The following is a 27,662-nucleotide window of genomic DNA, read 5'->3' as shown; positions in this document are numbered from 1 at the left end:
TGCTTGCTGCACCCTGAGTAATAAAGCTCTTTGTCTCTACCCAGGAGTCTCACATCTGCTTTCAGCATCCATGAAACAGTAACAGGGTAACTTAGTAGCTTGCAAGGAGGATGCAATTAAATCCCAGACCCAGTGGGGTGAAACTTAGACACTAGTAGAGAAATGGAACCAGAGCCCTGGTCAAAAAGCACATAAGCCTGCTCTTTATTTTATTTGGGATTTAAGAATCACGTCAAGAGGAAAATAAATATTTTCTTAAGGGAAAAAACTGTGACTTAAGTGGTTTTGAAAATGATCTTCTTAGACTAACTCTACTTCTGTGCCATTTAAATGAGTTAACACTATATCAGATGCTCTGTTTTACACTACCATTCATTCATTCATTCATTCATTTGATTTTTCATTCAGCTAATAATATTTATACTATCTTTCCCAATTTTGACACCACATTAAGATTTCTGAGCCTAACATGAACTGTCAAGGCATATTATGAAGCAAAAACATTCCATTCAGAATTACTTATTCTGCAATAATTTCACATTGGCCACCCATGCCTAGCTCGTGCCTCTTTTTTATTTTTCTAATTCAGTTTTTCACTCAAAAATATCATTACTTTCCATTTTGAGCTAATGTCTATGAGCTCTTTCTAATTATTCAAAAACCTAGATGTTATTCTTCTGTATGAATAACATAGTAATATATTAAATTTTGGAGAAAAATAAAGCATCACAGCAAAAAGAAGAAACATTTCTTTTGGTTCCTGATCACAATTCCAATGTGGGTCTGTGGGGAGGGGGACCACCCCACAGCACCACCAAGAAAATCTCAGGATGCCAGCAGGGTGTCCAAGAATTCAGCTAAATCCTGACACTATCTACCAGGAGATAAGGGCTCAGTCCCACAAGACTGCCTCCCACCCCCACTCACACGCCCTGCAGACACCCGCTGCAATCCTAGGGTATCACTTGTGCTTTTGACCAACTGACTATAGATCAGAGGTTCCAAAGACTACCCTCCTTGGGTGGATTAATTTGCCAGAGCAGCTCACAGAACTCAGGGAAGTGCTTACTTAACATTTACCAATTTATTAAAGGATGTGATAAAGAATACAGATGAACATTCAGAGGGAAGAGATGAGTAGGGAAGAGAAGGTGTGTGGGAAGGGGAAGGGGTATGGGGCCCTCATGGCCTGTCCAAGGGCAGAACTCTCCCAGCACCTCTATGTGTTCACCAACCCAGAAGCTCTCCGAGCCCCATCCTTTTGGAATTTTATGGAGGGTTCATCACATAGACGTGATCAATCATTAACTCCATTTTCAGCTCTTCTCCCTTCTCAGGAGAATGTGGGGCGTGGCTGAAAATTCCAAGCTTCTAATCATGGCTTGGTCTTTCTGGTGACCAGCTTTCATTCAGGAGCCCATCCAGGAGCTCACCCAGAGTCACCTCATTAGAACAAAGGCACTCCTATCACCCAGGAAATTACAAGGGTTTTAGGAGCTCTGTGGAGGAACAGAGGTCAAAGACCAATATTAGAACAAGAGTTGCTCCTAGTGTTCTTATCACTTAGGAGATCACAAGGGTTTTAGGAGCTCTGTGTCAGGAACTGGAAGCAAAGACTAATATGTATTTTTTATTATCTCACAACATTATTGTAAAATTATGTGAAATTTAGAATGACCAAAACTGAAAAAATGCACCATGATTTCAGCATTTAAACGAAGCTTAAGTTTTCTTCCCTTTTGGGCCACCAAAACTTGGTGCTTATTAAAAGGACTTCAAAAAAATGTAGCAGGCCTCTTGCAACATTAGCTAATATATTTATGTGAGTTAAATTTGAATGAATCACCAAATGAAACCACATGGATTAAAGTCCTTGTAGGATAAATACATATTAAAAGTTTCATTTTCAGAAAGCATACTTTATAAAAGTGGTGTGTGTGTGTGTATGTGCCTGTGTGTGCATGTGTGTGTGTATTTTAGGACAATGAAGAGGGAGTTAAATCAACATATTAGAAAAAATAGTTTTAGGCATCTGATTTTTCCGAAACACTGGAGGGCATTTGTCTCTAATGTCAAGGAATGAAATACAATGCTATGACTCATGATGTCTGCTGACTATATCATTTTGCTACTTTATGTTTTTGCTAATAAATATTTCATTTTTTTGCATTTCAGATAGTACTGGATTATCTGAAACATCAGAAAAAGTAAAGATAATTTTTAAGGAAAAATATAAGGTAATGTCAATGAATTATCAAAGATGAGATTTACCTGATAGCTTCTATATTTTTAAACAAACAAAACCATTTTTCCATAGGTACAATCATAATTTGGAACTGTCACTAAATTATAGCCTCCAAAATCAGTGTTAAAATTTGGAGCTTCGAAACAATGCATTTTGTTATTGTCTTATTTTTCTCCCTGCAAAAAATGACTGACAACAATTAGACATAAGATTGTGTATACGAGAAGAAATGAATATCCCAGACAAAGACAACAAGAGGCAACATGCTGGTTGGAATTAGTTACAGATATCAGAACTTTATTCTGTGTTAAAAAATAAATATACAGATAATCGATACGATGGATAAATATTTGCGAACTCATATTTAACAGTTATGCAACTCTGACTATTGGAGAATCACTAATTCATCATCTGCTGACCCCGCTAGGGCCTGCTGCCACTCGAGTATTTGTGTTGTTTCCTGGAATGCACATGAGTGAAATGCCATGCGAGCAGGTGGTGTTGGGCTCTGCGGCATTCCAGTGAAGGCGATAAGGAGCCCTGTGAAAGAAGACACCCCCAGGCCCTGCTGAAAGCATTTTCCCTGCGCATCTACATGCCCACTCTTGCTTTGAGGCTGAATGGGGTTTGGGGAGAAACCAGCACTGTTGCTACTGCTGGTGATTTAAAGTTCCATCACGGAGGCTTGCAGAGCTAAAGAATGCGCACTAACAACTCCTACTTTTACACAAACCCCAGAGTGGCTGCCTTGCCCAACCTTACAGCATCAGGGAGTATATCAGTTTGCTAGGCCTCCATTACAAAGTACCACACACTGGATGGCTTCAAGAACAGAGATTTATTTTCCCACAACTTTGGAGGCTAGAAGTCTGAGATCAAGGTGTCAGCAGAGCCTTCTGAGGCCTGCCCCCTTGACTTGTAGATGGCTGTCTTCTCCAAGTGCCTTTACATGGCCTTCTCTCTGTACCTGTCTGTATCCTAATCTCCCCTTCTTATAAGGATGCCAAGCATTGGATGAAGACCACCCCAATGATCTCATTAGGCCGAATTACCTTTAAAGCCCCTATCTCCAAATACAGTCACATTCTGAGATACTGGTGTGTAGGACTCCAATGCATGAATTTGGGGGGAATAAAATTTAGCCCATAACAGAGAGCCACAGCATACAGTCAGCCAAACTGCCTGTTAGTTTCCTTTCCAATATACAAGAATATATAAAATGGAGGTGACAGGATCACTTTTGAGATTTTGATAATTTTGTTTGTTCTTCAGATTTCCCACTTTCTTCCTATTCCAAGAAAGTAGTCAGACCCTTACAATTTCCTTAACTCAAGGATTTTTCTGAGCAGAAACAGAAGGTGGTAGCCGTGATTCTCAGTTTTGTAAGGTCGAAACGCCATGAACTGATTTTGCAAGGTGTCCCAGAGCAGTGCCTTTGAGAAAAGCAAGGGAGGGGGTTAGTTCTGACTAGGAGGGACTAGTGGTCGGTAGACCACCATGCTGCTGTCAGGGTAAGAATGGCAAGGCCTCGGGGGAAATGACTGCAGGGTCTTTAGAGGGAGGCCAAACACCAAAAGCAGGGCTCCCAATCCCTGTCAACCTTCCTCAGCCACATGCATGTCACAGAAGCTGCAGTTAGGACCTGACTGCTGGCCAAGACCATGGACAGTTCAGTGACCAGTGAGGGCAATGACTGATGACCTGCTCCTCTGTTGAATTCTAACACCTTTGCAAACCCCAGGGAGGAAGGGGCCCTAACCATACCTGACATTGGCTTTCAGCCAGCACAGTGAAATGGGGGACTAGAGTTGGAGTAACTTGATTAAAATGGTAAAATTATATTCTTGAGCTAATTATATTCTTAAGCTAATTTATGCACTTTTAAGCATATAGTTCATTCATTCATTCAAAAGTCATTTGAATGAATGAGTGCCAGATGCTCATTCTAGGTTCAGGTGGTGTAGCTGTAAGCATTCCAGGCAAAATTCCTGCTCTCTTGGAGCCCATATTTTACTGGAGAAGCCAGACAATAAATAAGTAAACAAAATAGCTTCAGAGAGAAATGAGAGCTAAAAAGAGAGAGGAACAGGGTAACATGGCAGAGTGATTGGAGTGATACACATAGGAGATCAGAAAAAGCTTATCTGAGCTGAGACACAAATGATAAGGAGACAGTTATTTGAAAGGCAGGAAGAGTGGGAGGAAGAGCAAAAATACGCCTTGTCAGTGCAAAAAAAGAGATGGAGGTTAGGAAGTGTAGTAGATGTGAACCCATTACAGGAGAATCTGTCATGAAGTTAATGAAGCAGAAGCTCAGGACCCTCCCTTCCAAGGCCCCGGAAGGAACACCAGCAATGTGTTCACATGTTCACATGCCTTTGTAAAATTTGCCAAAGTAAAATACTTGAACTGAATTTGGTTAAGATTGTTGTCTTTTTTCACTCCGACTTCCCCTCCAAGTGGTGGTGGAGCATTATTGAAATCCAGCTAAAGGGAAGATGAGTTGGGGATTTGTTCAGCTTGGTTTTGGTGGAATATATTTATGTGGTTCTCAGTCGCATTCATGTCAAGTTATTGCCAGCTGCGCCAGCACAGGAATGAACAGCTCTCAGGCACACTGCCCCCATGTGTTGTGCCCATATGCCTGGTGTGGAAACACTGAAGGGCAGGGTCAGAGGTCTTACCATAATACCAACCCATTTTAGGGTGCTGACACTGTAAGTATTTGGTAGTAAAGGAGAAACATAGGTTGACATGTACAGCACCACAGAGTAGTCTGTGGAAACTTATTCAGTAGCTAAATATAAAAATTGCCAGTGAAGAATTAGTTTCTTATTGATGCCTAGTCAAATGTGAAGCTTTCCCCTTTCAGGAACATGCTAGATGATGCAGCACATATAATTATAAATGCACCATGCTTTTTTTGGCTACCATGAAAAATAGAATTTATCAGAATTCCTATGTTTCTGGGCACAAACCTGCAACCATGTTACAGTGCAAGTCAATTATCAATAATAAACCATGTGGTGTGCAAGCCAATTATCTATAATAAAAACTAGTATTAATTAACTATGCTAGAGGTTAATGGAAAAAAATATTACAAAGTTATTGTCATATAACTTTGTCTTTGAGGAAATCAAAGAGAATTCAACTAAATAATGTAGGGAAAAACAGGTGTATCAAACAGTTAATAAAAATATTGTTATTTATCTGAATTTTGAGATGTTTGTAGTAGTTATCAGGTAATTTGTGGGGGGTTTTTTCATAGATAAAACTAACACTTTTTTATTTTTGTAATTTAGTTGTCTCTCTTCTGATCTTTTCATTTTTCATCAATCTTTCCACCCTCTCTCTAACTTCATAGCTTCGCAAGATAAATTAAAATGTCTGCTTTGCCCTTAGGCTTCTGGAAGGTAATAATATTTAAAGTAGATACATTTCCTTTTACAATGACAAAATATCTACAAAGTACTATTAAAAATGCCTAATAAAATAAATAATGCTGATGGGGTTCTTGAGTGAAGCCTTATATTGAAGCCAAATTTTAGATAACGAGTAGTGATTTCTTAAGTTGGGAATCACTTTTAACCTATGAAAAAAAAATTTAATTCAAATCACTGCATTTGTTGCACCAAGGTGATCTTTTCGAGACTAAACCACATTGTGCTGTCAACCTGTTGCAGGTTTGCTATCTACCCTGCCTTTAAAAACCTGCTTTAATGCATTTATTTAATAAATGTTTATTATTTATTTCAGGCACTGTTCTAGGCATGATGGATATGGAAATTAACAAGTCAGATGAGATGCATACCCTCTAGACACTCATGTTCCAGTAAGAAGGACAGACGATAAAGACAAATAACCCTGTGCTTCATCAGAAGGTGGTAAGTGCAACGAAGAAAAATAAAGCTGTAGGGGTAGGGTAGGGAGGTTGGCTATTTCAGGGGAAGCTTTTTGTCTTGAGGAAGTGATATTTGAGCAGAGATCTATTCTGTGCTGTTGCAGTAGTGGTGGTTTTCACTGTTTATTTATTTATTTGTTTATTTTGGTTGTGTTGGGTCTTTGTTGTTGCACGTGGGCTTTCTCTAGTTGTGGTGAGCGGGGGCTACTCTTCGTTGCAGTGCACGGGCTTCTCATTGAGGTGTCTTCTCCTGTTGCGGAGCACGGGCTCTAGGCACGCAGGCTTCAGTAGTTGTGGCGCACGGGCTCAGTAGTTGCGGTTCGCGGGCTCTAGAGCACAGGCTCAGTAGTTGTGGCGCACGGGCTTAGTTGCTCCGCGGCATGTGGGATCTTCCCAGACCAGGGCTCGAACCCGTGTCCCCTGTTTTGGCAGGCGGATTCTTAACCACTGCGCCACCAGGGAAGTCCCTCACTGATTTATTTAAGTCATAAAAATATTTGACCAAGCAAGATACTGTAAGTATACTTTTTTCAGAGGCAGCACAGGTCGGGGGAGAGGCAGGAGCTTGACGTGGATTCAAACCCCAGCTCTGCCACTATTTTCTACACAGCCTTGGGTGCATGGTTTATCTTTTCTGAACCTTGATATTCTCCTCTTTTGAAGTTTCTCTGAGAAATAAATGAGATTTTTTTTTTCCATGCCGCATGGCATGCAGGACCTTAGTTCCCAGGGATCGAACCTATGCTCCCTGCAGTGGAAGCGTGGAGCCTTAACCACTGGACTGCCAGGGAAGTCCCAAAATGAGATGTTTTTAAACACTTGTTTTTCAAACAAATTTTAAACAAGTGCCTGGCACATAGTAACTGCTTAATAAATCTTTCCTTTAACCCCTCCCTTTGCTCTCTAAGATAGTCCTTTCTGGATGGCAACGCAGATGCCTTAGCTGAGAGCTTTTGGAAGGAAAAAGCTTTTCATTGTAGGTCAGTGCAATGGACTTCCCACAAAAGTGAGGAATTTCCTACAAAATTGCTAATTATTTGCAGAACAGGCAGCAACAACTGAGCAAAGAGAGAATAAAAGGGCCACCACTGAGTATGAGAGCAGATGTTCGGCTGACCAGATTTCATTACTCCTTATAACTCTTTGGAATCAAGACAGGCCTGGGTTTCTGTCCCACTTCTGCCACCCTGGTTACCATGGCTTTCTAAGCCTCAGGTTCCTTGTATTTGGAAAAGAAAAGGCTGTTTTGAAGAACTGTGATGTACATTGATGCTCAACTCTGTGCGGGAATACAGGAGGCTTTCGCTTTGTATTTGTTATTATTGTTATTAGCAGTGGTCTATCAATTTTTGACTCAGGATGCTTTCCCATTCACTCTCTTACCATGAAGTACAGTAGTAGAAATAGCATCATATCCTTTACCAGAACTGTGAAATAAGGCCCTGAGAGAGCATGGTTTCATCCATAGTTTCATCCAGGACTGGGACTGAATTTCAGTCTGAATTCCCCAGCATCTAGAACAGCATCTGCAACCAACTAAGATGCTCAGAAATATTTGCCGATGGATCGACTGTACTGTCTCCCAGTTTTCCCACTGAGCTTCACCTCTGGATATAATAGGATTGCTGAACCACATAGGGATTTGGGAGATTCTTTTTCTGTCCTTCAAGTAGGGGAACCCCTTTGCCTTCCAAGATGGCCAGTGAACCAATTTCTGCAGGCCCAGGATTTTAAGTTTTCCGAAGGTAATTGTCGCTCCTTAATAAATACACATGGAATGACATTGCATAGAATCAAATTGAAACACAGTAAATGCAAACTTAAACTAACATATTAAACCTGGTTTGGACTTTATTTCCAGATTTCAACTTTCATTTACCATCATGTAGAGTGACAAGGAACTATACTTTGTCCATCTTTGATAACTTTCTCTTTGAAATCTTGAAGTGGTTATAAACATTAAGTCCCACCAAGTGTCATTTTCTAAATTCTCTGAGGAGAGGGGAAAGAGGCAGCCAGGTGAAGCAAATTGCCTGAGGTCACACTGGAATCAGTGAGAGAGCAAACCAGACTCAGAGCCTTCTTACCCCATCAGTGGTGAAAAGGGAAAGTTATCTGGAGGTACTTAGGCCATTGCCCTGACAACATATTCAGGGGATTTTCCTGCATTTTGTTTTCCAGGACTTGGGCAAATCTGGCCTTAAGTATCTCTAGGGGTAGCATTCCCTTCCACTTTCCATCTTTCCAACTTGGGTAATTATGCCAGCCTCCAAGAGCTTCAACTGCCAGGAGAAGTTTGTCTATCATTTAAAGTATAACTTCCAGATCTCTTTTCATATTTCTATTCTTCCCATTACTATCTTTTTCTTCCTTTTTAGTGCTGATAGTAGTAACGTTTAGGATTATTGGGAATAGAGCTATCATATGTGAAAAACTTCTTCTCTGAAAGAATTTTAAATGTCTTTGAAAAAAATCTTTCTTTACATCTTTAATTAAAAGGTAGGTTTTTTAAAAATCAAAACATTGAGGTAATGTTTGAGCAAGACATCTGTTCTGCCAGATAGCTATAGAATTTCAACAAAATGTAAGAAAAGTTTTTTGAAAGGCATACATAAACAGGCATGAAAATTTGCACAGATTGACGATTTTAAAATGTAATGTTACGTTGTCACTATAGGAAAATTTAATGCACACGTGAGATACTTCAGACACGTTGTTTCTGATGTAACCCATTTGTAAATGCATTTTAAAAATTAAAGAATCACCCGAATTTAGATAATCAGTTTGAAAAGCTGTAAAATCTAGACCAAGTGTATTATATTTTTGGAGGAATAAAACGTTTTAACAAGTGCAGGCAATTAAAGCAAGTGTGTATATATATATATATATATATATATATACTTGTGTATATACACATTCCATGTGTATACAAGTGTGTGTGTATGAAATCCAACAGAGCCATTGCACAGAAATATCAAGGAAGATTGTCTCTTACTCCATTTTTCATTAGGTAAGTAGTTTTTTAAGTCAGAGGCAGAAGAGGAATAGATTGGGTTGCTCTAACTTTTATTCCTATGAGGTACACACTCAAAGTTAAACATGACAGAACCTGACTTGGAGGGAAATTCTCAGTCAAAAAAAAAAATCAGATAATGATCATTATCATTAAAACTGATTTCACTTCACTCTTTTCAAATCAATTTTATTCTGCCTTAGCAATAAATGAAATCCAGATGTTAGAGTGATGCGAGACACTTTGTTTTAAGCCCAGTAAAGCAGAGCCATGATTTCTAGTTAGTATAACCATTCATTTGAAAAACAAACGCTTTAGTCTCCTTACAAAATTGTTTTGGTTAAGGAAACCCTGGGATGTAAATCATTAAGGATTACCAGTACCCTCAGGAGACAAGCAAATAAATAACAGATACTACCCAGGTACAGTGGCAACTCAAAATCACAAAATAACACAGTTTCAGGGTTTTAAGTAACTTTTGTTCAAAGACTGATAAGATTTATAGTATGGTAAACATGCTTTTGCCACAGAATTAATGGAAAGACAAATACATACACATTAATATCCAAGATGCAAAATGAGTTCAGGATAACGTCTGACTAATGATGTTCATCATTAAAGATTAGCAGAACAAATCATTAATAAGAATTATAAGATTTTTGAAGTGGAAGCATACAGGCAACTGTATTTGGTAGACAGCATACACAAATATTATTTTAGTCCAAGGACAACTAATCTCAACAACTTTGAACTAGTAAATAATTTCCTTCCTTTGGTGTATGAGAACATTTGTGACATATGATTATACTAATTACCTCTACCTCGTTTTTGCTTGTGAAAGAAGGAGGAGGGAAATGTAACTATTTCAAGGGTTATCTGCTTTTGAAAAATTAAATAGAAGGCATTCTTATTATCAAATAATACATTATCAAACATATATATCAAATATAAATTATTACATTCTTCAGATGAATTTCAAAGAGGACACATGTAATGTAAACATGTGTAGTGTAAAAAGATACATGAGGAACTGTATTAACAGAAAGATGAAGTAAATGACCATCTTTAATAAATATACTTTTTTTAATCTGTAGGAATGACTGATTTGTACCGATGCATTTATTCACTTTGTCCTAGTCTCCTTGTGAAAAATAATACATTTTTTTGCAACATAGGTAGTGAAAGGGGAAGTCTGTGACTGAACAAAAACGGAACTAGTAGGTACAGCCAGGAATTGGGTCTATACTCTTAAAATCATACTCTTTGGCATTAGTCTTTAACCAACAATGCCATTTGACTTAAATGATACAGAACAATGCAGATACAGCACCATCTTTCATTGCCTTTAGTCATTTGAAAGAAAATGACTGAATTCAGTTTATGGTTTTAGATAAATCTAAGAAAATTTAAACCTGCAGTGATTCTCAGCCAAGGGTAATTTTGCTTCTAAGGGGCAGTTGACAATGTTGGGGAACACTTTTGATTGTCATGATGTGGGTGAGGAGATGGTGTGCTACTGGCATCTAGTGAGTAGAGGCCAGGATGCAGCTAAACACCCCACAATGCACAGGACAGCCAGCCCTCCATCCCCAGCGAAAAATTATCTGGCCCAAAATGTCAATAGTACCTCAGCTGTAAAACCCTGGACTATAGAAATTGGAGGCTTAGAATCTTACACACGCACACACACACGCACACACACCCACACGCACACCCCAGAGTGTATATAATTCTTATTCCTGGTTTGGTTCAGACATTTTCTAGGAATCATTTTGTTAGATTCTTTCAATCTCAGGTATGGACTTTTCCTGCCCCCATTAAATTCCACACATGAAGTGTTCTGAATCATCTTCATTCCCTCAGGTCCCCATCCCAGCACAGCCATATTCATCCTCAGAAAAGCACCTCATCAATTACCTTAATGATTTAGTTAAAATCATCCTACAAATGCTGTGTCTACTTCCTTCCTTTCCACATATTTTTTTCTATAACTTCACTCATTCTTTTCCATCTTTAAGAAAGTATTTCCTCTTTATCAAGGAAATGCCTTATCAGTTCTCCTTCCCCCCTCCCCCTCCAAATCACGTTTTCTTAACCCTGCTATCTTTTTAGTTTATTCCCTCTTCCTCTCCTTCCTTTTGCAGCCAAAATTATTGAAAGAGTAGTCAACATGACTGTGTCCACTTTATTATAATCTAACATCTGTTTCAATGACTCTCTGCAAATGCCTTCTTAGCCAAATCTCAACTGTAAAACCAATGGTCTTCCTTTAGCCATAATACTTAACTGTTAAAAATCTCCTGTGTCCTCCTCTGATACTTACTAACCTGATTCTCCTTCTGTCATCATTTTTTTGGGTCCCTCCACTATCCCACCCACTACATATATCCCACAAGGATCTGTGTGCAGTATGGCAGTTATCATACTGTGCCTCTCAACTCCAAATCCACCCTTCTACGTCGGCTCTATGATGCTCAAGCTGGGACTCAGACTGTTTCTGCTTTGCCAGCGGCTCCTCATAACGTCTGCCAATAGAGGGCGCTGGACAGAGACTGCAAGGCCAGAGCAGAGAGAAGGGACTTGCTCCCACCCGATTGTTTCCAGTTCCTATAGCAGTTTCTTCCCATAGCTGACCTTGATCCCACTCTGTGGCTATTCTGACACTTTGCAGAACCAGTCTCATGATACCGCCACCAGCCGAGCAGCAACCCCTCCTCAGAGGGCTGGCCCAGGCCCACGGGTCCCCTTTCAAACTTCCATGTTTTAATAAATTCCAACTTCTTCCTTTTATTCCCCCCAAACCTATGAAGGGTATTGGGGGAGAGCTGCTTCTTGCAGTTGCCACCTCCATGACGCTTTGGTGTTCTTACTTGCCTTTTCAGTTGTTTAATAATAGAGCCAGTACGCAGTGGTTGAGGGTCTGCCTGCTAGTGCAGGGGACACGGGTTCGAGCCCTGGTCTGGGAGGATCCCACATGCCGCGGAGCGGCTGGGCCCGTGAGCCACAGCTGCTGAGCCTGCGCGTCTGGAGCCTGTGCCCCGCAACGGGAGGGGCCGCGATAGTGAAAGGCCCGCGCACCGCGATGAAGAGCGGTCCCCGCACAGCGATGAGGAGTGGCCCCCGCTTGCCGTAACCGGAGAAAGCCCTCGCACGAACCGAAGACCCAACACAGCCAAAAATAAATAAATAAATAAATAAAGTAGCTATAAAATTAAAAAAAAAAAAAAAAAAAAAACAATAACACTGAACACTGGTAAGGATGTGGAGAAACAGGTGCACACATACATTGAAAAAAAAAAAATAATAATAGAGCCAGTAATACGTAGAATAGCCATAATTATGGCTATCATCTTATTTATTCAACAGGAGAGTAATGTAACTTTCTTTTATCTTAGAACATTTTGAGTTTACTTTTCCCCTAACTGACATGAATGGTATATGGGATTTTGGTGTTCATTTAGTGTACTGATATTAATTACGAGGAAAGATCTGGCCTCCAAAGCTTAACTCACAGCCAAGTTCACCCTTCCATCATGCCTCCAAATAAGGCTTCCATTCCATCCCATTGTTATGGGATGCCAGTGGTTATGGTGGGGTGGAGGGGGGAACTAAAACTGGAAGAAGTTTGAAAGGTTGAATGAGGGAGGGGGTTTCAGTGACTTATACGTAAACCTTGATGAAATGAGTACTTTTGGGCTAAACTAAGGACATCCATAACCTTTGCCTCATGATACGGTAGGCATTATGGGTTAATAAAATTGAAGCTTCACTCATTCAGGCTTATTTATTTATTTATTTATTTAGTATTTGTTTATTTATTTATTTATGGCTGTGTTGGGTCTTCGTTTCTGTGTGAAGGCTTTCTCTAGTTGTGGCAAGCGGGGGCCACTCTTCATGGCGGTGCGCTGGCCTCTCACTATCGCGGCCTCTCTTGTTGCGGAGCACAGGCTCCAGATGCGCAGGCTCAGTAATTGTGGCTCACGGGCCCAGCTGCTCCAAGGCACATGGGATCTTCCCAGACCAGGGCTCGAACCCGTGTTCCCTGCATGGGCAGGCAGATTCTCAACCACTGCGCCACCAGGGAAGCCCCTGGGCTTATTTATTTTTATATTATCCCATGACCCCCAGGAATCATGCTTATTCAAAGAAAGCTTCTAGGTGTGCTAACATCATAGGGGAATGTGCTCTATCTTGAGTTAGGAGGCCGTGGAGAAGGAGTCGAGACTGGAAGGCGCTGAGACAGGTACCCGAACACTGACTTACACTTTTCACTTTGCATCTTCAGGCCTATGGAGGGAAGGCAGGCCTTTACAAAGAAAGGGACCTTTGGGCCTAGAAACAGGAAAGTTAGGAACACATGAAATCTGCTCTCAACATAAAGAGCAGATAGGAATCCTCAGAGTTTCTAGGGCTTCTAGCCATAGGGGGAAACTGTGAGGGAACAATAGGCATTAAAATGTTATAAGGGTGAGGGAAGGCGTTACATGAGAAATCTCTGTACCTTCCTCTCAATTTTGCTGCGAACTTAAAACTGCTTAAAAAATAAAGTCTTTCCCAAAAATGTTATAAGTTTTTTTAAATTTTGTAATTTTCTTTGATCATTTTTATCAAGATTCTATCCCACAGTGAATAACAGTAAAATTCTGAAATGGGAAGCAATCTACTATGCTTGATTTCAGGACAGCAAGGAAGTAGGAGCTGGAGAGACTATATATATCCTTCTCATTATGTAGCTAGAATTATCAAAAGGCCAGCAAGCACCAGAGAAGAGGCTAACACTGTTAAAAAGGATGGTGAAGAAGGCTACAGCCCATGGGCCTGTGCAGCAGGGAAGAAATGAAAGCAAGGAAAGCCAGCCTGACCCTGAGGATTTAATGGTCAGGAAGCCCTGTGGTTTTCAATTATGTGGAGGTACAAATTCTAAGGAAGGCAAGAGAAATGTAAGCTAAATAAGAAATCACCACCACTTCTTGATTCTTGAAATTTTATTGAATCACTGTTTCTCCCCAAATTACTTTTATATGTCAAGGTAGCCAAAAACCCACGCAAAAGCCACTCACTTTACTTATAATAAATAAAAATACTCTAAAGTTATCTTAGTTATGATATAATGATCAGTGTTATTCAAATAAGGGGTTCTAGAAAAATCTGTATGACTCCGTTAGTATGAAAGCATTTTACTCAAATGGAAATTAAAGACAAGCTTAAACTTTACACTGGAATTCAGTGATTTTCTTTTAACTAATTTTCATGTTATGTTGATCTGTGAAGAAATTTAGAATTTTAAAATTTAAAATTTTAGCGATTTTACAGATTAGTTAAAACATTTGATTAAAAAAAAAATCTATCCTGTTTCAGTGAACCATATGCTCTGTGTAGTTCTTTACTGAAAAATCCAGAACTTTCTCCATCAAAAGCTTTCTACTGCCAAATGCCATCCAATCTGCTATTAACTTACCATGTCTTGGCTGGCCTTGGAGTTATCATTTATTTATTTATTATATAATATGCACACCTATCACAATTTATCATGCCCTCAGCTTAATAAGGTTACTATTTATGAAGTTTCCTGGGGAATTGGGTTGCTCTGTATGGCTGTTACTTTTGCACTACTAATAATTCCTTGAAGTGAATAATTTTCTCACATTTGGTGTTTCTTTTGCACTGCTTTGGTAAATTACCCAGTGCCTTTAATGTAGAAACTCAAAGAAGAAATGCTTGTCTGTATTTTGTCCCTTTAATGTTTGGAAAAGGATGGGGAATAACACGTTCTACAAAGATTGCCCCAAGTTTAATATAATAATATAAATTGCTTAATTATATATTTATTAATTTATTTTGAAGCCAAGGTTTTTTTAATTATAAAAATAAAAACCTATATTTCTCGTTTATAGCTATAAAGGATAAATTTGTTGAATAAAGAATTTTTATAGATTGTTTTTAAAAACAAAGCAAATTCATATCCTTTATTTAAAACCCCACATAGAATAAAAATTAAAGAAGGATGTCCATTATTTCTATGTAACTGAAGACTCTATTCATCCTCTTCTTCACACTAAGAATAGAACAGGAGGAAACTGTTTTTTAGTATATATGCATTTGAAATTCTCAGTGATCTGGAGTGATTTCTATTTATCTCAATATAAAGAGTGGCTTAGTATGAAGCTTTGCTAATGAGGAGGACTTGATTGTCCTTTGGTAGGTTTTACAATCCTCCCTGATAAACCTATAGGCATCTCAGAACTAGATATTTGCTAACTCCAAGGAACTAGAAGATACAAGGCTACTCACTTCAAAAAATATTTATCGAGAGCCATCAATGTGTTCAACCCCATTATGTGATCCAATAAATAAAGAAATCATTCATTCCACAGGACATTTGTTGAGTTCCTGCGATGTGCCTTGTACAAAGTGCTAAGTGCTGGGAATAAAGGTGGGTAACATATAGTCCCTACCCACAAAGAACTCACTAGCTAGTTGTGGGACCAGGTATAAATGCAAATCACAATATACTGTATGATATGTGCTGGAATGAAGGTAGATTCACTACTTTTTGGTATCTCAATGGTGAATAAAAGAATTATGCTGGGGGTGGTGATGAAAGGAGTGCTTATGGAACACTGCCAAAAGAAGAAATGATATTTGAGGTGGAGTTTGTAGACAGAAGAAGAGAGAGAGAGAAGAGAAAGAGAAGTAGAAGTAGGTAAGGAGATAGGTAAGGAGGGAAGCAGGGAGGAAGAGAAGGAAAAAAGGAGGGAGGGAGGAAAGCTGAAGGATCATGCAGATGCGCAGAGACACTAACAAGGACATGGAGACATAAGTAAGCATGTAAGTTTAAGAACTACTGTAAACAAAACAAAACAAAACCCCCCAGAAACCTCAATTAAATAGTCACGAGACTAGAAGGGGGAGCTCTCATGCCCTGTGACAATAGCAGAGCCCAACAGGAAGAAGACAGACTCCTTTGCTGGCAAGGGCTCAGCCAATGAAAAGCCACTGGACTCTTTGTTTCCTGTAGCCTGCCCAACTTCCTTTTCCCCTCTATAAAAGTGTTCTTCCCTTGCCCTGTGGGAACTTGCACGTGGCTCACCATGGTTGCAGACCCTATGTGACAGTTCTCTGCTGATCCTGAGTAAACCCATCTTTGCTGGAGAAATGTCCTGCAGTCTGTTTGTTTTGGGTCAATACTACTAATGGAGAGGTGTGGCTGGAGAATACAGGCTGGGGCGGGGGCAATGTTGGAATGCTAGAGCTGTTGCTGGAAGCCTTGACTGTAGTATATAAAGGACCTCGGTGCTATGGTAGACTTTGGACTTTATCTTAAAAGCAGTGAAGAGCTAACAAACATTCTGAAGCAAATAAATGAGAAATTGAGGGGGGTTTTGGTGGTTATTTTGGTTTGTTATATTTTGGATGTTGCTGTTTAGATGTGTGTTTTAGAAGGTTACTTTGGGAGTAGTGTGCGAGGTAGAATGTACGTCCTGATGCCTCTGCTACTAATAACAATTAGCCAGGTCTTGACAAAGAGCTGTGAGAGATGAGGGGATCTAAACTACATCAGTGACAGTATAAATGGAAAATTGTTATCAGCTCTTGCCTGAGGTGATACAGTGTGGTGACACAGTCTGGAAACAAACAACTTAGATTGGAAACGTGGATTTCCAGTTATTAATGGCATAAACTTTGGCAGGTTACTTAACCTCTCTGTAACTCAGGGTGTTTTTTGTTTTAATCTGTAAAAGATTAATAAAAATAATATCTACCTCATAAGGTTGTTAGGAAGATTAAATGAGTTAACATATTAAAAGCACTTAGAATAAATAGTACCTGATGTAGTGATTGTAATATGTGCTAGTGATTATTAATATTATCTATTCAGAGGAGAAGTAAATCTCATATTTTTAGAATGTAGGAAGAAGAGACCATTTAATTTGGAATGTAGGGAAGAGGAAAATGCCAAAAGGCAAAGACTGCTGGAGTTCAGAGGGTACTCCAGTTGCGGGTAATAGCAAGAGCTAAGGCTCAGTGCAGGGAAAGGATAGGAGATGTTGAGCATTCAGGAAAAGGTTCAAAGGGTCATGCTTCAACAGGAAATAATTTCTTCAACAGGCAAAAAAAAAATCTGAGAGCCTAAGGGCAAGGAAGACTCAACTTTGCCTATTAATAGGGGACCATAAAAATTTATCATCAAATTGTGACACTTTTGAAAGAGAAAAAAATAGTAAAAATGATAAAAATTAAATCATTTATATTTATTTTAATATATTTTTGAAATATTTATTGTCCAAAAATTGTTTTATTCAAAATTATTTTAAAATATAAGTCTTTCTGGGAAAAACTACATACATTAAAGGAAATTTTTTAAATTTTAAAAATTTAAAATTTTTAATCTGAACATTTAAAGATGGCTTAAGTGTAATAATTACAAGAACAGAAAATTACAGGTAAATATCTGTCATGAGCACAGATGCAAAAGTCCTGTGTAAGATATGAGCAAATCTAATAAAGGACATATAAAAAGGGTAGTACATCAAGACCAAATGGAGTTTATTCCAGAAATGCAAGATTGACTTAACATTTAAAACTCAGTGTAACTCATTACACTAACAGAATAAAGGAAAATAACATATAGTTATCTCAATAGATGCAGAAAAAGTATGATCAAGGCAAAACAAAACAAAACAAAACAAAAAACCCAAACCTTTTAGCAAACTGGAAATGTAAGGGAACTGTCTTATTTCAGCAAGAATATCTTTTTAAAAAATTGACAGAGCTTCCCTGGTGGCGCAGTGGTTGCGAGTCTGCCTGCCAATGCAGGGGACACGGGTTCGAGCCCTGGTCTGGGAGGATCCCACATGCCGCGGAGCAGCTGGGCCCGTGAGCCACAACTACTGAGCCTGAGCATCTGGAGCCTCTGCTCTGCAACAGGAGAGGCCGCGATAGTGACAGGCCTGCGCACCGCGATGAAGAGTGGCCCCCACTTGCCGCAACTGGAGAAAGCCCTCACACAGAAACGAAGACCCAACACAGCCAAAAATAAACATAATAAATAAATAATAAATAAAAATTCAAAAAAAAAAATTGACAACTGCATTTTACTTAATGGTTAATTTTAAACATTTGCCTCTTGAGTTAGGATTAAGATAAATATGACCACTATAACCACTTCTATTCTACAGTGTACTGGAGGTACTAGTCAATGCTATAAGGCAAGACAAATAAAAGAAACAAAAGATATAACAAAAAGTAAAAAATACTTTTTTAGGGAAAAAAGTAAAGTTGTCATTTGCAGATGACATGATTATGTATGTATGTATGTAAAAAGTCTAAAAGAATGTACTATCTATTAGAATTAATAAACACAGCTACTGGAAACAATATCAATATCCAAAAATCAATTGTATTCTATATACTAGGAACAATTAGAAAATGAAAATAAATTTTAAATAGCATTTTAAATGGCACTGAAAAATAAAACTCCTCAGAATAAATCTAAAAGATGATGTGCAAAACCTCTGTGCTGAAAAGTACAGAATATTGCTAATGTGATTATAAAGACCTAAATAAATGGAAGGATATTCTATGTTTATGATCAGAAGATTCATGGTAGTAAAAATGTCAATTCTCCCCCAGAGTGATTTGCAAACAATTCAAAATCTCAGACTTTTTTGTGTGTGCCAATTGAAAAGCCCATTCTAAAATTTATATGAAAATGCAAATTACCTAATATAGCCAAGGCATCTTGAAGAAAAACAAAGAGATTGGAGGAACATAAAGATATCAAGGTTTGTCATGAAACAACAGAAATTATAACAGAGTGGTGTTGGTTCAAGGACAGGCAAATAGACCAGTATAACAAAGTAAGGAATCCAGAAACAGACTCATGCATATAAAATCATTTGATTTATGGCAAAGTCACTACTGCAATTCAGTAAAATAAATGATAGTCTTTTTAATAAAAGGATGCCAGAAAAAAGAGATACAATACTGGAAAAAATTAAATATGACTCCTAGCTTACATAAAAATTAATTTAAGATGGATTAATAGGCTGAATTAATAGACTGAATATTTGTATCCCTCAGAAATTAATATGTTGAAACCTAATCCCCAATATGATGGTATTTGGAGTTGGGGCCTTTTGGAGGTGATTAGGTCACGAGAGTGGAGCCCTCATGAATGGGATTAGTGCCCTTATAAAAGAGGCTCCAGAGTGCCCCTTGTCCCTTCTGCCAAGAACCCAGAAGTGGAACCTCACCAGTGCCTTGTGCCCTGATTGTGGACTTCCCAGACTCCAGAACTGTGAAAAATAAATATATAGAAACATTCCATACCTTAATGTGAAAAGTCAGATAATGAATTTTCAAGAAGAAAACACGGAATACCTTTATAGCCTTGAGAAAAGCATAGATTTTCAAATAGAACATACAGTTCACTAATCATAGAATAAAATACTGATAAATTTACCTTTATTAAAATTAAGAACCCTTACTTTATCAAAAGCCATCATTAATAGAGTAAAAAGGAAGCCACAAATTGGAAGAAGATATTTGAAATACATATATCTCCCAAAGGACTTGTGTCCAGAATAAGGAAATAACTCATATAAAACAATAGGAAAGAGACACTTAGCCCAAAATTTTTTAAATGAGCAAAAGATTTGAATAGGCACTCCACAAAAGAAGGTATCTAAATCACCAATAAATATATAAAAAGATGTTCAATATTATTAATAACAGTGAAATGCAAATTAAAACAGTAATAAAATACCAACAACACCCATTAAAATGGCTATAATTAAAAGGACTGAAAATACGAACTGTTGGCAAGGATGTAAAGGAACTGGAACTCTAATGTTGCTGGTGATAGTGTTAGTTATAGTTCGGAAAACTGTTTAGCAATATCTACTAGAGCTAAACATCCCAAACTCTATGACACAGTGATATCCACTTCTAGGTATGTACTCAAGAAAGATGATTACCTATGTGTGCCTGCCAAGTATATATATATATATATATATATATATATATATATATATATATATATACCAAAAATGCCCATAGGAGTATTACTCATAATGGCCCCAAACTGGTAATAAACCAAATGTTCACTAATAGTGCAATGGATAACTTAAAAGTGGTATATTCATATAATAGAATACTATACAACAATAAAAAGGAATAAACCTCTGTAATACCCCAAAGCATGGATGAGTTTTACAATGTTGAAAGAGGTCAGAGATAAAAGAATGCATATTGTGGGACTTCCCTGGTGGTGCAGTGGTTAAGAATCCGCCTGCCAATGCAGGGGACGCGGGTTCAAGCCCTGGTCCGGGAAGATCCCACATGCCACAGAGCAACTAAGCCCATGCACCACAACTATTGAGCCTGTGCTCTAGACCCTGCGAGCCACAACTACTGAAATCCCACGCACCCTAGAGCCCAGGCGCCGCAACTACTGAGCCCACACACGGCAGTTACTGAAGCCCACCCCGCCTAGGGTCCATGCTCAGCAACAAGAGAAGCCACCGCAATGAGAAGCCCGCACACCACAAAAAAGAGTAGCCCCCGCTCGTCACAACTAGAGAAAGCCCGCGCGCAGCAACAAAGACCTAACACAGCCAAAAAAATAAATAAATAAAAATTAAAAAAAAAAAAGAATGCATATTGTAATATTCATTTATATGAAGTTCAAAGGGAGTCAAAAGTAATTTTTTTGGTTACAGAGGTCAGAAGAGTAGTAACTTATTTGGGGCTAAGTCAACTGGGAGGAGGCGTCACGGAGTCCACTGTGGTGCTGGAATGTTCTCTTGATCCGAGTGGTGTTTGCACACTTATATACACATGTAAAAAATCATTAAGCCTTAAGATAGGTGAACTTTATGGTATGTGTTATATCTTCACTTAAAGAAGATAAACAATATAGATAGTAAAAATGGTACGTACAGAATTATTATCCTCATTAGGTCTTCATGTATCAGCTTCTTAGTCATATTTCTCTAATATCATGTCACTGGTATTTTCCTATGGTCTTATTATTTTGTATGTTTGTTATAAAATTACCTGCAATCTTTAAAATGGTATTTTATTGTTAATATATATGAAACTGTTAATATCTTCAGTTGATTTCTTCTATTTCAACCATACTATTTTTAATTATGAAAATACTCTCTACAGTTACTGAGGTACCTGGTCAGATCAATAGTAATGCTAAATTGAGAATATTTTCCATTTTAATTGCATCATATTGAAATATAGTAATATTTCAGCCAAAATATTTTCACAGGTACTCTCTTTTTGCCTCCATTCAGAGTATATTTATTCAATAAATGTTTTATTAGATGAAATTTGTCAAATTATCTCTATGATTCTTTTGAATGTTTTGCCAAATTTAAATTCTTTTAAGTTTTATTCTATTTTGGCACAGAGAATAATTTTCTCCAACAAAAGTGGGAACACAAAGGACATTCAAGATATCCCAAAGATCTATTATCTAATTTCAAAATCAAATCTTGCACTATTTGAACTTTCATTATTTCTGTACTTACAAGTAAGTTGAATATATTGTATTGCACTTAGATTGATTTACAAAGAACTTCCCTAAGGGCTCAAGCATTTCTAAAATTTGATAACATGTAGCAAAGAGAGAAAGCATCTACTTCCACACTGAATCTGAATTATTTTTTTATTTCAACATCAAATTTGTTAAAAAAAAAAAGTATACAGTTTAGTAACTCTAACTGCATGTACATACAAAATATTTATAAAATTTAACAACTATAGCTTCTATTTCAATTGTTAGATCATCACAGCTCTTTTAAGATGCAGTTATGAATTTTGTATGTACCACAACCAATGGAATAAGCACATTTCTTCAGTGTATATATCTTAATTTAGTGGAACATTGTTTTTACCATGTTTTTACAAAGTTGTCCATCAAAATTTGTGTTCATTTTATTACTGAATAAAACCAATAATTTTATATCAATGTTGAACTTTTAAACTAAATTTATAATGTTTTTAACAATAGTGTGAGATGCTTTATCTAAACAGAATGAACTTTAAATAGTTTTACTTTGATTCCATGATTTGTATGGGAAAAAAACTTGAACCATTTTTAATTGGCTGGCTTTTATTTGTAGCACCTGATATGTTGTTCTAAGATTCTCATCATTTAACAATCTGTGAAGTTATCATCCTGTTAGAACTAATAAAATAACATCTATCACTTCACTTTTGTACAATCATAAGAAAACTGGGAATCTAAAATGAGCAAAATGTAGAAGTAACATCATTTGATCCAAATGGAAAGTCCTGCTGCACAGAGTGACATGTAAATACACCTTCTGCAGCTGCACGTGTTAAATCATGATCTCCAGGAACAATCATCTTAAAATAACTAACTTTTGAAGTGGATACTTTCAGTTTTCACGTGCTCAGCAATTATGGCCCCATTGTTGGATGGGGAATTTAAAATTTTTGCAAGTTACACCTTCAACATTAGCTTTTTTGAGAAACAGAAACCCAGTACTTAATTTTTCATGAAACACTCTTGGCTTTTAGCCTATTACTGTCCAGAGTTTATTGCAAGTTTTATAAAGGCATGAATAACAAAATAAGAAAATTTTAAAGGTTTTTACCATAGGATACTGACAAAACTGCTGTAGCAAGGGCACTCAGACCACTCTCGGTACACAATATGGTAACCAGCCTCTATTTCCTGAACATATTTCATGGACACCTAATCTGTAATTACCCACATTTCCTAAGGACCCTGCTGATGAGCAGCCTGGCAGCTTGTTACATCTTGAAATCTGTAGCGTGGGCCATGGCATAATTGGCTAGAACACCAAATAGATTGCAGGGGCAACTGTGTTGAACACTTCTTCCTCCACCCCCAAGACCAGAAGGATTTAACTGTTCCTAGTCGCCTGAATCCAAGGGCTCATCATTTTATCAATTAAGACTCCTCATACTATCCTGAACAGCAGTTGTTATTTTGTATATGTATATTTTTATATATTATATATATATACAAAATATATATTTAGAAAGGTTCTGGAATAGAAATATGTTCTCCCTAACCAGGCAACTCTCTTTATATGTCCCAAACTGAGAATTCTTTTCCCTGCATATTAGCCTCATACTTCTAGATGAGACTACAGCAGAAATTGCAAGTACAAAATAAAGGCCCATCAAATTGATCTTCGCTTATTTTAATACAACACTTAACACTACTTGTTTAAATCAGGAAAAAAAAATCCTAAAGTGGATGGTACAAGGGAATAGGCATAAATGGGGATTGTCCCAGGCATACTGGGGCATATGAAAACCCTAAAGTAGTTTAAATTCACAGTGGAAATAAATTCAATTCAAATCCACAAATATTTGTTGAGGACCTACTAAGCCCAAGAACTTTAGCTATAAGCTGAAAGGAAAACACAAATAGGAATTGAGCCAATTCTTTCCTCTTACCCTTAGGAAGGATAAGGCATATATACAAAGGATTCATAGTCAGAGTAGAATGGTATGACATTTTCTTGAAAATTAATGATGTAAGACTCTTGCATTGAAGAAAATAACACAGTATTTGTTTCCAATGATAAAACTTGAGCTTTTGAGTAAAAATGAAAATTTGGAAAAATTGTATCCACCACTGTGAGCTTGACAGTTTCCCAATATCTAAAGGCTTTTCTGATGCGATTCGTAATATGATAGTAATATGAACAAATGTCATAGTGAAAAGTGTCAACATTTCAAGGACTTGCATAACTCAGTGGATTAATACTTTCCAAATGACAAATGTGTAAGCAATGTTACAAAAATCACACATGGGTAGAAAATGGCCATCCAAATTGCAAGATAGACAAATGGATTTTAATATCACAGTCTGAAAATTTTATTGATATGGTTTCAGAGTTCACGTTACAAACTAACCTTTAAGAAACAACCCCTTGTTAAGTTTTGGTGTATATCCAAAAAAGAAAGAATATCCACAGTTTTCTGAAAAGGCTATTAAATATGTCCTTCTTTTTCCAACTACCTATCGCTATAAGGCTGAATTTTCTTTCTGTTCTTCAGCCAAACAGCTAATCACAACAGATTTAATACAAAAGTGGTTATGATAATCCAGCTGTCTTCTACTAAGCCAGGCATTAAAGAGGTTTGCAAAAATGTAAAACAATGCTACTTTTCTCACTAAATTGTTCTGTTTTAGAAAATATATTTTTTCATTAAAATATTATTTACACTGACATGTAACAGCCTTATTGCTATTTTGAAAGGAATTAATATATAAAGATTGCCTTAAATAATACAACTGTGTCTAATTTCATGACACTGGTGCTACTGGGAAAACAGGGGAAAGAGAGATTATGGTAGAAAAGATACAGAAAGTTTTCACAAAAGACCTGGTATTCCACTTTAGACTCTGAAAAGTAGGACTTTAAGAGGAACTCTTTTTGAAAGGATGAAAAGTCATACGTAAAGGCTTAGAAACAGGAAAGCATCTGTTATTCTCAGGAAATAATGAGTTCAGTTGGCTGAAACATAAGGAAGGCACCATTCTCTCCTGCTTCTCTTGTTAACTCTCCCTCTCCCTTTCTGGCTTTTCTTTCTCTCCCACTCCATAAATCTTGATGCTTCCAACAGTTTTGTCCTTGGATCTGTCTTCTCACTCTATATGTCTCCCTCAACAATCATGTCCATCTTCAAGATTGGAACTTCACATCTTGGCTGCTGAATCCCAGATGTTTATCTCACATTCCTTCCTGAGCTCTAGAATTATATGTTCTGGACATCTTGAAAGCAACAAACCAAAAATGGAATAAATGTTTTCCCAGAAGCCACTCCCCCTCCTATATCCCCTTTCTTGGCATCCCCCCATATTCAGAAATAACTCAGGTCAAAAACAGCAGAGTCACTTTAATCTTCACTCTCACCTTCCTCCCCTATCTTCTTTCAATTTCATCCCCTTCCATCACCACTCTTCCTTGTTCTTCTTTTCTATACTATTATGGTATTTTCTTAGTTCTTTTCTGCCACTGGTCTCACAACCTTCCATTCCATCCTCCTTATTGCTGTTAAAGCCAATAGTACAAAAGCAACAAATCTAATCATGTTTCCCTGTCTTGAAACCCTTTGATGCCCACCCCCCTCCAAGGATTCCCTAACACCTTAGTGGAACATAAAATGCCATCCATTACCTGGCCCTTGATTACTTCTCCATCCTTAATGCTTGGCAGGTACCCTCCTCAGCCCATAGCAAACCTATTTCTTGATTCTGCCATATTAAAGAAATTGTAGTTCTCAAAATGACTCCAGGTTGTTTTACTTTTCCATGACCTTGTTCAGGTGTTTTCTCACCCAGGAATGTCCTTTTCTGCCCCATCAACAAAGGATACCAATTCACCTTTCATCATTATTCTAGAGATACATTTCCTCTAAGAATTTTTCTCTTCACATTGGCTTAAGTAACATTATTTATTTTCCTCTTTTAATAATAACATTTCAAGTGATTATTAGCATGTGAAATCTGTTTCTGAAGCTGTTCTTAACTGATTTCCCCTCTTCACAGCACAAAATACTGAATAAAGCATTTTGCAAGGGCTCATCTTGTTTTAAATAAAAAGCAAAGAAAATTTAAATATCTAGCAGAAAGTACCCAAATCCATATTTCTTCTAATATTTCTACATATAAACTGGCCAAAAAAAGAGCCAAGGTTTACAAAACACATGTCCAATAGCCATGTGTGTATTATGTCCTTTCAAAACTTTTTTTTCACAAATAATTTTATATTTCTGGAATTCCTTGAATATTTTGCAAATTTAATTTTTGATAGACTTGACATTCTTTTATATCACAGAGGTATTTTGTTTTGGGAGGTTTTTTCCTCAAACTGAGTCACATTTCTAGTCTTTAATATTAACATAGCTGGCTATTCACAGCTTATTTTAAAAAGGATTAAAATTCTTAAGCAGCAACATCATAGCTGTATTTGCCATCCCCTGAATTCAAGTGATATCAGAGGTACAGATATGCCTGCCAGAGACTTGCTTCATTACTGAGCTCAAGTCCCCAAAATCAGTGAGCATCCAGTCCAGCAGATAGAAGGAAGCTCTGAGCAGCTACACACAATGAAAGGCTTTTATAGGTAGAAGGGAGTGGGAACAAGGAAGTTTTATCAGGCAAAAAGCAAATTGGTTATTGCAAGGTTATTTTCCTTTAGGGGATGGCACGGGTCTATCAGGCAGATTACCTCACTACTGTTGATCAGGCAACTCCTGATTGACTGGTGTGAGATTCCATTTCTGGGAGAGCCCAAACTGTAATTAAGTCTTGGTATGGTGACGTGGGGCTTAGCATGAGTGACTCCTTTTGGGGCCTGTTGTCTTATCTTTAAAAAAACAAATTTGGATGGAGATATACCGAGGAAATGCAAAATGTTCAAAGCTTTTATGCCTAATTACATGAGGAAGACATTATCCCAGTTATAGAAATGACGGGTCACACATTTACATAGGAGCCTAGACTTCAGAGTCTATCACACTCATGCAAAGAGCAGAAACAATGATTATAAAGACAGGGAAGTGCCACTCATTTGCTAACTCAGGTGATTCAGTGATAAGAGATTTTTTTCATCAGCCTGTAATCGCAGTGATGTTTTTCAGTGCCATGTAAGCACCTGATACATGGAAGCAGGGAGCTGGTTCTTTTAAAAGGGCTAATAGAGAGAGGCAAGAAATAAGTAAAGGAAGCAAGGCAGTGACGAATTAGAAAAAAAAAAGGTTATGTGAAAACCATCTGAGAAATTAGCCAACATTTGTGGAGAGAATATGGAATATAGAAGTTAGGGTTCTTTATGTAGATAATGAGACTATCAAGATTTAGTGAAGCCAAAGTTTTATGACAGAGTGGTGAGATCTAACAAATCAGATTTTCCCTCATTTATATTTCCATTTAAAAGATTTTGTTTCATTGTAAACTGTATGGTCAAGTTAGTGGGGCAATAAATGGTTTAAAACTGTAGTAGAAACAGTAGATACATCAGTGATACATTTAAACAGGACAGAAAGTTCAACCTCAGAAATGGGAAAGAGGAAGCGGTTCCTTCTCTCCAAGAGAGCACATGGAAGGTCATCCTACCTAAGGAGAAGGTTTTGGTTTCCCACTTTCTGCTTCCCACTCAGTGACACTTTGCACCTGCTTTCTGTAAAGAGGAGATCTTAAAGCTGAAATTTGGAGGCAGAAGAATTGGCTTTTAGAGTTAAAACATTGTGCTACTAAAACAGATTTGTATCCTCCCTTGGATGGCTTGGAAACTGTCAATGCAATCCAGGGTAAGAAGGTGTGGAACCTAGAAAGACAGAAGGTAGAGCCAAATTCCCAGGAACTCAAGGACTGTGTACAGTGTTGGGTTAAAGTGAGCCATAAATGGATGACTTCCCTTCCCCTCCCCTTCTCTATTTGTTACGCATTTTAATGTGTACATATATATATAGAGAGA

The 27,662-nt window shown here is 37.7% G+C and overlaps 1 long non-coding RNA gene across 1 annotated transcript in view; it reads left to right on the top strand.

Moving 5' to 3' along the window:
• The first annotated feature begins 2,172 nt into the window (after positions 1-2,172).
• LOC130708198 (uncharacterized) overlaps positions 2,173-27,662 on the top strand; it is a 30,703-nt gene continuing 5,213 nt past the window's right edge. Inside the window, exons 1-2 of the long non-coding RNA XR_009008287.1 lie at positions 2,173-2,237; positions 6,002-6,129. This is a non-coding gene — a long non-coding RNA (uncharacterized LOC130708198). The remainder of the gene's footprint in view (positions 2,238-6,001; positions 6,130-27,662) is intronic.

This window comes from Balaenoptera acutorostrata, chromosome 5, assembly GCF_949987535.1.
Source record: "Balaenoptera acutorostrata chromosome 5, mBalAcu1.1, whole genome shotgun sequence".
Classification (NCBI taxonomy): Eukaryota; Metazoa; Chordata; class Mammalia; order Artiodactyla; family Balaenopteridae; genus Balaenoptera; species Balaenoptera acutorostrata.
This window is presented reverse-complemented; position numbering and strand designations above follow the sequence as displayed.